Source organism: Bos indicus x Bos taurus, chromosome 4, assembly GCF_003369695.1.
Source record: "Bos indicus x Bos taurus breed Angus x Brahman F1 hybrid chromosome 4, Bos_hybrid_MaternalHap_v2.0, whole genome shotgun sequence".
In the NCBI taxonomy this organism is placed as follows: domain Eukaryota; kingdom Metazoa; phylum Chordata; class Mammalia; order Artiodactyla; family Bovidae; genus Bos; species Bos indicus x Bos taurus.
The window spans coordinates 4,267,006-4,281,027 of record NC_040079.1 but is presented as its reverse complement, the minus strand read 5'-3'; the positions used below and the strand labels follow the sequence as shown (position 1 = coordinate 4,281,027).

The following is a 14,022-nucleotide window of genomic DNA, read 5'->3' as shown; positions in this document are numbered from 1 at the left end:
TAATTTCATGACAATGTATGCAGTTATATACACTTATATTGCCATTTTCTTATACGTACCTATGTTCAGTTCAGTTCAGTTCAGTCGCTCAGTCGTGTCCGACTCTTTTCGACCCCATGAATCGCAGCACGCCAGGCCTCTCTGTCCATCACCAACTCCCAGAGTTCACTGAGACTCACATCCATCGAGTCAGTGATGCCATCCAGCCATCTCATCCTCTGTCGTCCCCTTCTCCTCCTGCCCCAATCCCTCCCAGCATCAGAGCCTTTTCCAATGAGTCAACTCTTTGCATGAGGTGGCCAAAGTACTGGAGTTTCAGCTTTAGCATCATTCCTTCCAAAGAAATCCCAGGGCTGATCTCCTTCAGAATGGACTACGTTACACTCCAATAAAAAGTTAAAAAAATAAAACAGGCAAGGACTTCGAGTAGCCAAGGGGAGAGGAGACAGGTTATCCAAACAGCAGCAGGCTATTTTATTTGCTTCCTCCTTCTAAGCCTCAGGGGACAACTTGTGAATCACGGTTGAAGATGAAAATCCAACACTGTTTGCAGGATGAGAAACAGTTGAGCTACTTTTGGAGAGAGTCACACAGAAATATATTTTTTCTCTGCAGATATCTGATAAGTAACATTTTTTCCTTGGGAGGTTTGAGGATGTGAGTGTCTGTGTGCCCATGTGAACCACTGTATAACCATTCAAAATGTTACCAGCTATCACATACTTTAGAAAGACTGTTTATGCTCCCAGTTGGTGTAGGTACGTGTTCACTCCTCTTTGTCCATGCTGAAATCCAGCATGTCACTCTTTCAAGATAATTGCAAATCAAGAGGCAAACTATCGTTGTGGCAATGTTCAGCCCTGCCACTAATAAAAGAAAAATGATGTATTTACCCACCATTTGTTATTCTAGGAGGAATTGCCCACCTGTGCTTGTTGCCTACTTTCTACCTGGCAAAGTCATCTTTTATTACTTAATTGATTTATATGAACATAGTAAAATTGACGATGGATTGAAAATGTGAAGCATAAATTTTCTCACAGGTTGGCATTCACGTTTAACCTTGCATATTGTAGTTTTTCTCTACAGAAATTCAAAACACTTTCATGCTCTAATGTATTAATCTTCCTTTTTTGGAGAGGAAACTAGATGATATGATTCAGACTCAATTATACAGTCAAGATTATACATATATCATAAACGTATGTGCTCTGGTTGCATTTATTTCACATTTTAACATCTGACCCTTCCATGCTTAATTTTCATGTAAAAAAAAAGGCAGAGATTGAGCTTTCTTTTTCTCTGTCAATGATTTGCCAGTTTTTAAGGCTGTTTATTAATATTCCATCTTTTTTACCCTACTACTTAAAAAACTAACTTTGCCACATACTAAATAATGTTACATCCAGAAGCCAGGCAGAAATAAGTTTTAATCATTTTTAAGGGATGGGTTTTTTAAGGGTTTTTGTATCCATTCAACCAGTCGCTCTGTGTCTTTTGGTTGGAACATTTGATTCGTTTGTGTTTAAGGTAATTATCAATATGTATGTTCTTACTGCCATTTTGCTCATTTTTTTGAATTTGTTCTTGTACGTCTCTTTTTCTTTTCCTCTTTCGTTCTCTTGTGATTTGACAACTATCTTTAGCGTTGTATTCAGATTCCTTTTTCTTTTTTGTGTGTATTACAGGCTTTTGGGGTGTGGTTACCACGAGGTACGGTACTGTTGTTGTTGCTCAGTCGCTAAGTTGTGGTCAACTCTTTGCGATCTCATGGATTGCAGCACCACCAGGCTCTTCTGTCTCCCACTATGTCCCAGAGTTTGCTCAGATTCATGTCCATTGATTGAGTCAGTGATGCCATCCAGCCATCTCATCCTCTGTCATCCCCTTCTCCTGCCTTCAATCTTTCCCAGCATCAGGGTCTTTTCCAATGAGTTGAGTATTTGCATCAGGTGGCCCAAGTATTGGAGCTTCAGCTTCAGCAACAGTCCTTCCAATGAATATTCAGGGTTGATTTCCTTTAGGATTGACTGGTTTGATTTCCTTGCAGTCAAAGGGACTCTCAAGAGTCTTCTCCAGCACCACAGTTTGAAGGTTTGGTATAGCAGTCTATATACATGATTGTTTTAAGTTGCTGATCTCCCAAGTTCAAATGCATTTTCAAGGCCCTGCATTTGTACTCTCCATCTCTCATGATTCCTGGTTTTGATTTCACATTTGTGTGTGGATAATTTCCTACCTTTCCTGTATGTTTGCCTTTATTGATGAGCTTTCTTAGTTTGTAATTTTCCTGTTTCTAGTTATGGCCTTTAAGAGATGAATTTTGACAGGGACAATTTTTTAAAAAGTGCTCCACCTAGTCAAGCATTTGAGATGCCACCTCCAATTGCCCTTCGGTTGCAGAAACTCACAGAGGGACATGAACAGTCCTGTCCCATGGATGCAGAAGGTTCAGCTATTGAACGAGTATTCACTAGGTGCCTATCACATGCTTGGCACTATCTTCAGAACTTTGAACACATCAATGTTTCAAACAGACATCATCCCTGGGTTTGCAGAGCTTACATTCTCTGTAAGTTTACTCTACATTGAAATCTCTACAAGTCCACATGATCTACAGATGACCTGGAATCATGGTTCAGTAGTTCCTTTTATTTGGTTTATATTATTTTACTATTAATGTAGAAATGTTCCTGGAATGTTCCATTAATTTCAGGGCTTGGATGGGCATGGCAATGTCTCTTTTCCATGGCACTGCTCAGGGGGAATAAGAAAGAAGGAATATCTACTCACCAAAATAGATTGAGTCTCTTTCTGTAGGACACATTACAGAAGTGGGATGGATTTCTGAGACTTGAAAGTCTTAGTCTTATAGCTAAATAGCCCTAACTACAATAGCCAAGAGGTGGAAGCAACCTAAACGTCCATCCACAGAGGAATGGATAAAGACGTGGTACAAATACACAACAGAATATCACTCAGCCATAAAAATCATGTAGTCTGCAGCAACATGGATGGACCTACAGATCACTGCACTAAGTGAAGTCAAACAAGGATAAATGTCATAGGACATCACTTACACGTGCTTAGTCACTCAGTTGTGTCTGACTCTGTGACCCCATGAACTGGAGCCCCCCAGGCTCCTCTGTCCATGGGGATTCTCCAGGCAAGAAAACTGGAGAGGCTTCCAGGCTCTCCTCCAGATTATCTTCCCAACCTGGGAATCGACCCCAGGTCTCCCACACTGCAAGCAGATTCTTTACCATCTGAGCCACCAGGGAAGCCCTATCACTTATATATGGAATATAAAAAGTGACACAAATGTACTTATTCCCAAATTAGAAATGGATGCTCAGACTTAGAAAACAAACAAGTTTACAAAACAGGAAAGGGTGCAGGGATCAATTAAGGATTTATTAGGGCAGGGATAAATCAGGATTAATATATACACACTGCTGCTGCTAAGTCGCTTCAGTTGTGTCCGACTCTGTGCGACCCCATAGATGGCAGCCTACCAGGCTCCCCTGTCCCCGGGATTCTCCAGGCAAGAATACTGGAGTGGGTTGCCATTTCCTTCTCCAATGTATGAAAGTGAAAAGTATGTATGAACGTGAAGTCGCTCAGTCATGTCCAACTCCTAGCGACCCCATGGACTGCAGCCTACCAGGCTCCTCCATCCATGGGATTTTCCAGGCAAGAGTACTGGAGTGGGGTGCCATTGCCTTCTCCACATATAAAATAGACAATTAACAAGGACTTATTGTATAGCACAGGGCTTCCCAGCTGCCTCAGTGATAAAAAACTAGCCTGCCAATGCAGGAGCCACAGCAGACACAAGTTCGATCTCTGGATTGTGAAGGTCCCCTGGAGGAGGAAATGGCAACCCACTCCAGTATTCTTGCTGGGATAATCCCCTGGACAGAGAAGCCTGGCAGGCTACAGTCCATTGGGTTGCAAAGAGTCAGACATGACTGAGCAGGCATGTGTTGTATAGCACAAGGAACTCTACTCAAAATTCTGTAATAGTCTATATGGGAAAATATTCAATAATGAATAGATATGTATATGTATAACTAAATCACCTTGCTGTACATCCGAGTCTATACTTTGTTAACATTGTAAATCAACTATATGCTTAGTTGTTCAGTTGCGTCTGACTCTTTGTGATCCCAGGGATTGTAGCCCACCAGGCTCCTCTGTCAGTGGGATTCTCCAGGCAAGAATGCTGGAGTGGGTTGCCAAGCCCTCCTCCAGGGGATCTTTCAAACCCAGGGATTGAACCCAGGTCTCCTGCATTGCAGTGGATTCTTTACCATCTGAGCCACCGAGGAAGCCCAATTCAATATAAATTAAAAACTAAAAAAAAAAAAAAAAAAAAATGTCGGTGCCCTCCTCTGGCTAGCTTCTATCCTGCTTTCACTGCATTTCTGCTTGGAAATTTTGTTAAACTGCAAAGGCTGTGAAGCTTTTATTACTTTTACCTGAGAGGGCATTATGCAGATGCTGAGAAATAAATAATGGATTAAAATTCCTCTACATTAATATTTATTAACCAAGACACTCTGAGTGTATCTGTTCTCTCCAGACCCAAGCAAATGAAACTGAATGGACATCAAGGGCCATTGGCAATCACTGAGTTAGTCATTACTGATAGCATAATTACTGGCCAAATTCTCCCCAAAGAAAACCTTAGCTACTGGAATGACCCATGTAGGCAGAAAGCGAATAACTTCTAGGTAGGAAAACAAGCTGCTTTGTTCCACTGATTTATCTCTGGCTTATAAGAAAGAGAAAGACTCCCAGATTCTAGGTCATTTGGAACCTAAGTCAGTTGAGACGCTAGGTCTCCTTCAGTGTTAGGTATAAGGATAGAGCTGCCTTCAGATATTGACTAGTCACTCCCGTTCCAGCCCTTTAAGATATGTCTTATTTCAAGCCATAGGGAATTGACATAATGGACTGAAAGTTTTCTCTGACAGGCGAATACTAATCATGGCCACAGATTTTCTTTACATGATGCTTACATTTAAGAGATGTCCACAACATTGATCACTTTCTAAGTCTTTTGTGCATCAGAACAGCTTACCAATTTTCTTCTAATATTCACCTGAGCAAGAGCAGTTTGCCCATTATGGGTCCAGTTCTGGTCTTGAGAGTTGTTGTTATTGCTCAGTCTCGAGGTTGTGTCTGACTCTTTGTGACCCCATGGACTATAGCCTGCCAGGCTCCTCTGTTCATGGGAATTCCCAGGCAAGAATAGTGGAATGGATTACCATTTCCTTCTCCAGGGGATCTTCCCAGATCAGGGATGGAACCCATGTCTCCAGCTATGGCAGACAGATTCTTTACCACTATAAGCCACCAGGGAGGCCAGTTTTGGAAGTAGCCCCTGCCCAAATCTTCCAGCAGAAAAGGAATGTGAAGAAAGTTCACATTAATTCCATTTGCAGCTAAAATGAGGGCTGAGGCATTTGCATTATGATTTGTGTTTTCTCAACTATTTGTTTTCATGTCAGAAATTATTGAAGAACAGGTCGAGCTTTTAAAAAGTTAAGTAAACTCTTAACAATACACTCACACATGTACACGTCCACTGAAAACAACCGTCACCTGCACCATCTATCTGCTTAGCACCTGTCTCTATGCTCCACAGGGGCGCCAGAAACTTGCAATGTTACTGTGAAGGCTCCACATATAAAGTCAGCAGGTTTGGAGTCTGCTCTCAGCTCTGTCGTTCTTTAACCCTGTCGTCTTTGAAAAGTCCCTAATTCGTTGCATCCAGGCTGTGATGACTTAGAACTCTGGCTCCTCCTTGTACTTTACGCTTCCACTTTCCGAGCAGGAGATGATGCTGAGGAACAGTCTCCAGAAGAGCCAACACCAGGGCTGGAGGCATCATGAGGGCTTCCTCACAGAGATGCTGGGATTAACTGGGACTGTTGAGAAATAAACCCTCCCCAGAGTTCTCAGGGCTCCAGTAAAACCTTCACCTCTTAAAATTTCTGAATCTCTGAGCCTTATTCCTCAGCCTATGGGAATGAGGTCTGGAGCCGGTTTGTGAAGTTAATTGTTCTGCTCCTAAAAGTAATACAACTTCCCTTTTCTTTCATGAAGAGCCAAATCGTTCAATACAGCTAAGTCCCAGGGTTAAGCCCCAGGTGCCAAGAGTCCATCTCTTAGGTATTTAATCTCAAAATGTACAAAACCAGGCAACTGTGGCTTTAGTATCTCCACATCAAAGGGTTGGAATAGGGGGCCACAATTCCAAGGAGGGGACACCCTGCAGGAGGGGAGAACAATTTCTTCTTTCTCTGTATAAACAGAGAAAAATCATATTTGCTTGCCCTTCAATATGGGTACCTGATTACTCATTCATGCAGGAAAAAAATCCTGCCAAGTCTCACCAAAGCTCACTGCAGAACAGGACATGGGAGGCTGACACAGTGGTTACTTACTGCGAAGTATTTCATGAGAAATCTGTCTTCAGAATACCTGATGTGTGCATTCAGGATAAAATTAATATAAATGCATGTTATAACAAAGCTAGAAGAAACAAACCAACCAGCTAGCCAGAAGGTATCAGGGCATTGCCTGCCACATGTGGCGCTTTGTCATCGTCACTTTCTCCCAGTTCCTCTCTGTTTTGCCCAGGCAGCGCTCAGCACACAGAAGTTTCCCAAGACTGCATTTCTGAATGACCAGAGGGGCCACAGGCAGAGCTGAACCAAATACAAGCCCCTGTCCTTTGAAGTCAAAGGCTTTTGCTTTAGCCTCAGGCCTCCCTGAGTCTCGAAAGGGCTGGCTCAGGAGTTAACATGGAGGAATGCAAAGATGTAGAAACAGAGGTTGGCTGTTGGGCTGGGGAATGGGTAACATTTTGGAGTATAAACCAGCAACACAGCAGAATCACTGAACTAAGAGTTCTCCGAAATACACGGATAAAGAACCAACAAACATTCCTAAGTTGTTTTTACATGAAGCAGAGCCCCACCAGATGAAAATTGGTGATGGCAAGAACATAGACCCTAGACTGGCTGAAACACCAGAAGGCTGATGACGCTTAAAACTTCACCTTGATACCAGTCCCTCCGAGGATTCTCCAAGAGCTGATTACACCCACTGCGGTCCCTTCTCCCTTTGCCTTTAAAACTCCTCCCCTGAAAGCCATTGGGCAGTCTGGGTCTTTTGAGCATGAGATGCCCATTCTCCTAGCTTGGCACCTGCAACATGAATGCTGTACTTTCCTTTACCACAACCCAGTGTCAGTAGATCAGCTTTGCTGAAGGGAAGCCAGTGGACTCTTGTTAGGTTTTGTAACAGAGTTAACGTGGTATCACCTCCAGGGTACTGCCTGGAGTTTGTAAAATGTCATGTATGATTTTGATTAATACCACTGCATATATTCCATATGCAAATAACATAGTCTTTAGCATAAGTTAGTTGCATTATGAGCTTGTTTTATAACTTACCTCTTTGCTTCCTGGGGATCCTGAGGATAACAGTGTGACTCAGGTAGCACAAGTTTATTATCTTCCAGAATATCTCACTGGAAAAGGCCCTGGTGCTGGGAAAGATGGAAGGCAAAAGGAGAGGAGGGAGGCCGAGGATGAGATGGTTAGCTAGCATCACTGACTCAATGGACACGAATTTGAGCAAACTCTGGGAGATAGTGAAGGACAGGGAAGTCCGGTGAGCTGCAGTCTATGGGGTCATAAAGAGACAGGCATAACTTAGCGATTGAAAAACAACAACAGAACATTTCTGGACAGTCTTCCTTGTTGAGTGTACTCCTTCATACATGTGCTTACCCCGTGGGAGGTGTGATGGTACCTCCCACAGCAGAGCACGGGATATCAAACATTTCCTGGAATGGCTGGAACCCGTTCCTTCTGAGCAGTGGGTCAGAGTGGGCCTCTTAGGGCTGATGCCCACAAAAGAATGGAGAAGTATCTGCCAGCCAGTCAAGAAGCTCCTATGGAAGCTGTGCTTACTGCAGTATAAACCACAGGAATTGGCTCTAAAACAGATATGAACGGTCCTGCTATTCTGCTACAGATGTCCTAGTCTCTGCTTTCAAACAAAGACTCCTTCACACCACTTTCCTTAGGGCATTTTCCTCTCTATGTTCCTTCTGTATTTTAAGAATTCATCCCTCTTCCTGAGTTCCAGGCTCTGACTCCAAGTGCCTCTAGCATCCTCCTTGTTCATCTTACCCTAGTGAGGACTTTTCTGCATCCTTCTCCACTTCCCTGTCAAGTCCTACTCATCCTTCATAACCCAGCTCCAGCATGACATCTGATCTTCCTTGACCAGCCCTCTTCAAAATCTCTATGCCTTCCTAATCTGTGCTACAGAATTTAGCATTTAGGTATCTTGCGACTTAATTATTTATTATTAGCCAGGACATGGAAGCAATCTAAATGTCTATAAATAGACAAAAGAATAAAAAAGATACCACACGTATACACAGCAGAACGCTACTCAGCCAGAAGAAGGAATGAGATAATGCCATTTGGAGCACCATGGATGGATCAAGAGATCATCACACTAAGCGGAATGAGTCCGACGCAGAAAGACACATATACAATGTCTCTTACGTATGGAGTCTAAAATACGACCCAAATGAACTTAACTATGAAACAGAAACAGAGCCACAGACGTAGAAAACACACTTGTGGTTGCCAAGAGGGAGGGAGGATTGGGAGTTTGGGACTGGCAGTGCAAACATATATATGTATATAATATATATTACACATAATATATGTATTATATATGTATAATGTATATGCCTGTTACATATATAATATATAACACATAGATATAATTATGTATATAATGGATAAACAACAAGGTCCTATTATACAGCAAAGGGAATTATTTTCAGTACCTTATAATAAACCGTGATGAAAAACGGTATGGAAAAGAATATATATACGTGTGTGTGTAAAATGGAATCACTTTGCCATACACCAGAAACTAACATGACATTGTAAATTAACTGTCCTCCAATTATTTATTGTTTTTACATGCTATTAGTGGCAAATGAAGCCTGATACAAGCATGACCACCTTATCCCTACCCCAAATGCTTTATCTTCATTTTGTTGTGTGTATTAATAGCTCAGTCATGTCCGACTCTTTGCAATCCATGGACTGTAACCCATCAGGCTCCTCTGTCCATGGAGTTCTCCAGGCCAGAATACTGGAGTGGGTTGCCATTCCCTTCTCCAGGGGATCTCCCCAACCCAGGGACTGAACTTGCATCTCCCGCATTGCAGGCAGATTCTTTACCGTCTGAGCACCAGGGTTAGGCATTTAATTAATGCCTGTCGACTGACTGGTTAGGGATAGTAAGTACTTAGCAAATACTTGACCTGATGTTTCACAAGCCTTGTTGTTCAGTCATTAAGTCATGTCTGACTCTACAACCCCGTGGACTGCACCTCGCCAGGCTTCCCTGTCTTTCACTGTCTCCCAGAGTTTGCTCAAACCCATGTCCATCAAGTTGGTGATGCCATCCAGCCATCGCATCCTCTGCCGCCCCTGTCTCCTCTTACCCTCAATCTTTCCCAGCATCAGGGTCTTTTCCAATGAGTTGGCTTTTCACACCAGGTGGCCGCGCTACTGGAGCTTCAGCTTCAGCATCAGTCCTTCCAATAAATATTCAGGATTGATTTCCTTTAGGATTGACTGGTTTGATCTTCTTGCAGTCCAAGGGACTCTCAAGAGTCTTCTCCAGCTCCACAGTTCGAAAGTTTCCATTCTTTGGTGCTCAGCCTTCTTTATGGTCCAACTCTCACATCCATACATAACTATAAGGCTTTTTATCACATGTTTTATTTAGACCACAGTTAAATGCAGTGAATGGAGAACTTGCTTGCCTTCACCAAGACAGATAAAAACAATGCTTTTCCTGATACCATTCAGTTCAGTTCAGTTCAGTAGCTCAATCATGTCTGACTCTGCAACCCAATGGACTGCAGCGCGCCAGACTTCCCTGTTCATCACCAACTCCTGGAGCTTGCTCAAACTCATGTCCATCGAGTCAGTGAGGCCATCCAACCATCTCATCCTCTGTCATCCCCTTCTCCTCCTGCCTTCAATCTTTCCCAGCATCAGGGTCTTTTCCAATGAGTCAGTTTTCCACATCAGGTGGCCAAAGCATTGGAGTTTCAGCTTCAGCATAAGTCCTGATATCATTAATCTCCTTTGAATTTTACAGATGCCAGCATCTATTTTGGAGATTTCAAAGAGATTTTTTTATTATCTGTTTGTGAAATTTCTATCCATTCAGGGCTTTGCACCTAAAATTGGTACATTCATAAAATATCAAAGGAAGGATAATTTCAAACCACAAGAGATCTTCCTATAAGTTGGGCAAATTGCATGTAATTATGGCACTTGGTGTTTTAGATCATTTATTTATATTTTATATAATTTATTTTGAGTGAAATTCTTTAGCATATACTTTCAAACATTTTTGAACTATTCTTTTAATAGCCACTATTTCTATTCAATTCACTTCAAATTGAAATTATTTCTGGGAGTTAGGAACAAAAATCTAAGTGAAGGCATGTTCCCTGCTCTCAAGGCGTTCACAGTAATGGGGTAAATGACTCTAAGCTGAAAAAGCCCACATTACAAGGCTCTAACCAAGCAAACTCTGGGAAATGGTGAAGGACAGGGAAGCCTGGCATGCTGTGTTCATGGGGTTGCAGAGTCAGACACGACTTAGTGACCGAACAAAAACAACAGATCCAAGCAGGAGCAAGGTGCCGGTGCAGTAGGAAACATGCTCCAAGAGATGCAATAGTGATTAGTGGTGCCATCTCTGTAGGACTTGGACTCTGGCTGATAGAACTCTTCCCTTATCAACTGGCTGTTAGACAGTGTTTATGGAAAAGGCATGGTAGGGGCCAAGCAAGATGCTTTCTTATGAAATGTGGGTTCCTGATGAAAACTTGAGAATGCTGGGAAATGACTTAAGTCAATAAAGTAGGCTTGTCTCTGCACCAAAGGATTGAAAACCTCCTAGTGTCTGTCACCTGGTGGGAACAATCCCAGGGAGGTTGTCACACAATTGCACACAGTTCCATGTAGGCAGGAAATTCAACGTGCATCAGAGCTGCACACCACTGGCCTGGGGCGCGGCCTCCTGCCCACATGGGCACAGCGTCTATCTTTTATGGCCCAGCTGTGTTCCCTGGCAGGATGCGGACTCATGACTTGAAAAGAAGAAAAACTACAAGGCATCTGGGAACTAGAGGGGAGGGGAGCAGGTGAGGCCACGGGGAGGAGGAGGCAGAGGTGTGGCAAAGACTGTACCCCTTCTCCATCTCCTTGTTCATCCCTCTCTCTCAGTGGAGTCTCACTCTGTTGACTTTAACTCCCTGTCCCCAATCTTCCTTGTCAAAAAGGAAAGAATGTGATGAAATTCCTTTAATGCAAGGACTGCTGGACACTCCCAAGGTCAGCGTGTAAGAGGGACGAACAAACCTGACTCCATATTGGAGCTGTTCCTTTTACTTTAATCTTTGTATTCTATTGCTTTTGCCATAAGAATGCTCCTCTAGCATGAAATATACAGGGCAGACCATTCTCAAGGCTCTGTGCTTTAAGAGTATAACTCTGTTCCCTCCATACACAGACAAAAAGTTGCAGAATAGAGAATGACATGTGTCTGGTTGGAGGTTTACAGGAACATCGACTTGACCTACTGGACAGCTGTAAGAACAAAGGGTTGTGACACCAAGAAGTTTGCAAAAACCAACCATACGCCCTCCCCTTTTAGTATAATTGAGGCCTGAATTCTAACTCGGGGAAGATAGTTCCTTGAGGGTACTAGTCCACCATTTTCTCAGTGTGCTGGCTTTTCAAAACAAATCATGGTTCCTTGTTCCAATAACTCGTCTCTAGATTTATTGGTCTGTCATGCAGTGAGCAGTATGAGCTGGACTCAGTTAAAAACATAATTCATTTAAAAGAGTGAAATATCATTCATAAGGCAAGTGGCAGTCAAGAAACCCTTTCACATTTTCACACCTTTTTACCTGGTGGGCAGGTAAGAACTATGAGTATTAATTCAGACATGACCTTCACTATCACACAGAATGGAGACCCTGAGTCACAAGCCACCAGTAACCCAGTCGGAATGCTTTTACTATATCACGTGTGTTCCAATAACCCACTGAGAGAGACCCTGATGTTGGCATCAGCCTGTGGGGGCATGAAGCAAAGGGGCAGCATCGCAGGAACCCAAGGTCTTCAGTTCACACCATGGAGATGACCAGGCTAAGAGATGGCCGAAGCGAAACCTGTTTTCTGGCCACTGATAAAGACAGGTGTCCATCACATCTCCTGCATGTAGTTCAGCATTTGTTTGCTGTGCTTCCACACAAACGAAGTAACAGCAAGAAGACAGGAAGGAGAACAAGACAGGAACCAGCTCACCTCCCCTCCACCTCCTCCCAGGGAAGCGCCCTCGTGCAGACAAGCCGCCCTCAAATCATTAGACACAAGAGGGGAATCTGTCCTCAGCGTCACCACCCACACCTGTATCTGCAAGTGGACTATTTGGCACTGACTGGAAAATGCTCCGAAAAAATTATATCTAATCAACATCCCTGAAAAGCGCTTAGCTTTTGTTCTCTTGTTTCTCTTAAATTGTATTGTGGATCATAATATTCCTACTTAGCAGGTGAAATGATTTCTTTAATAACTTTGCCCCACTCTAGTTATTAAGTCATATTTCTTGTGTTGATGAGTTTGTTCAAGGTAATAACACGAGGCATTTCTTTCAGGGGGTTTTCTATTTATTTATCTGTGACTGTGCTCCTCGCTGTGCAGGCTTTTCTCTAGCTGTGGCGAGTGGGGGCTTCCCTCTAGTTGCTGCACGGGCTTCTCACTGTGGTGGCTTCTCCTAAAAGTGAAAGTGAAGTCGCTCAGTCGTGTCCGACTCTTTGTGACCCCATGGACTGTAGCCCACCATGTTCCTCTGTCCACGAGATTTTCCAGGCAAGAGTACTGGAGTGGGCTGCCATTTCCTTCTCCAGGGGATCTTCCCAAACCAGGGATTGAACCTGGGTCTCCCGCATTGCAGGCAGACGCTTTACCGTCTGAGCCACCAGGGAAGCCTGTGGCTTCTCCGGCTGTGGTGCAAAAGCAAAGCGTGCACGGGCTTCAGCAGTCGTGGCTCCCGGGCTCTAGAGCACAGGCTCGGTAGTCGTGGTGCTCGGGCCTAGCTGTCCTGAGACCTGTGATTTCTTCCTGGATCAGGAGCCGAACGTCTATCCCCGGCATTGGCGGGTGGATTCTTTACCACTGAGCCAGCAGGGACGCTCCAGGGACTTTTCTTAAGAGAAAGTACTTGAACCAAGTGAAAGAGGTGATCCTGGGACAACCCCATTGGGGTTTAATGGGCTTCAGGCCCGTTCAACCCAAAACATGACCTGAGGATCCACCGTGGGTGAGCACCAGAAGGAAGTGGAGCCAACATATCTCAGGGTGAGCTTCTTGGTAAATAGGGCCCGGATGTTTCTTTTGCAGTAAATATGAGCTGTTTGTTTGTGTTGGCTGGAAGCTAAGCCCTCCTGTGATGGAGAAAAGCCTGCACAGAGTGTCAGTGGCACAACCAACTTTTCTCTGTTCTAGAAATTCCACCATTCGAGCCACCATTGTCGTTAAGATGGAAATACTTTCCTTTTGAGCTGAAACACACACACGCACGCACACACATACGAGTTGCATTCCTGGGAGGACATCTCCGTCTGTTACATCCCCGAGGTCCTCCCAATAAGACCCCAGCTTTCCCCTCGCCCTTGGCTTTCCGCACAGTCTCCTGTGGAAGGGTTAAGACTACAGCACGTGTCGGTTTATGTCCTGATGTAGAAAATACGGCAGGACACGGACCTCCTGTGGGCAGGGCTGCTCAAGGACTGGGTCTGTTTCCCCATTTAGTTATCTTCTCCTTGATCCTCACATGGCATCGGCTCAAGGTCAGAGACAGTGAACAGAAATTAGTCGT

The 14,022-nt window shown here is 43.8% G+C and overlaps 1 non-coding gene across 1 annotated transcript; it reads right to left on the bottom strand.

The window, feature by feature from the left end:
* Window positions 1-13,057: 13,057 nt before the first annotated feature.
* On the bottom strand, window positions 13,058-13,129 carry TRNAC-GCA. Its single transcript has one exon. It is a non-coding gene; the product is annotated as a tRNA-Cys (tRNA).
* Between the last annotated feature and the right edge of the window lie 893 nt (window positions 13,130-14,022).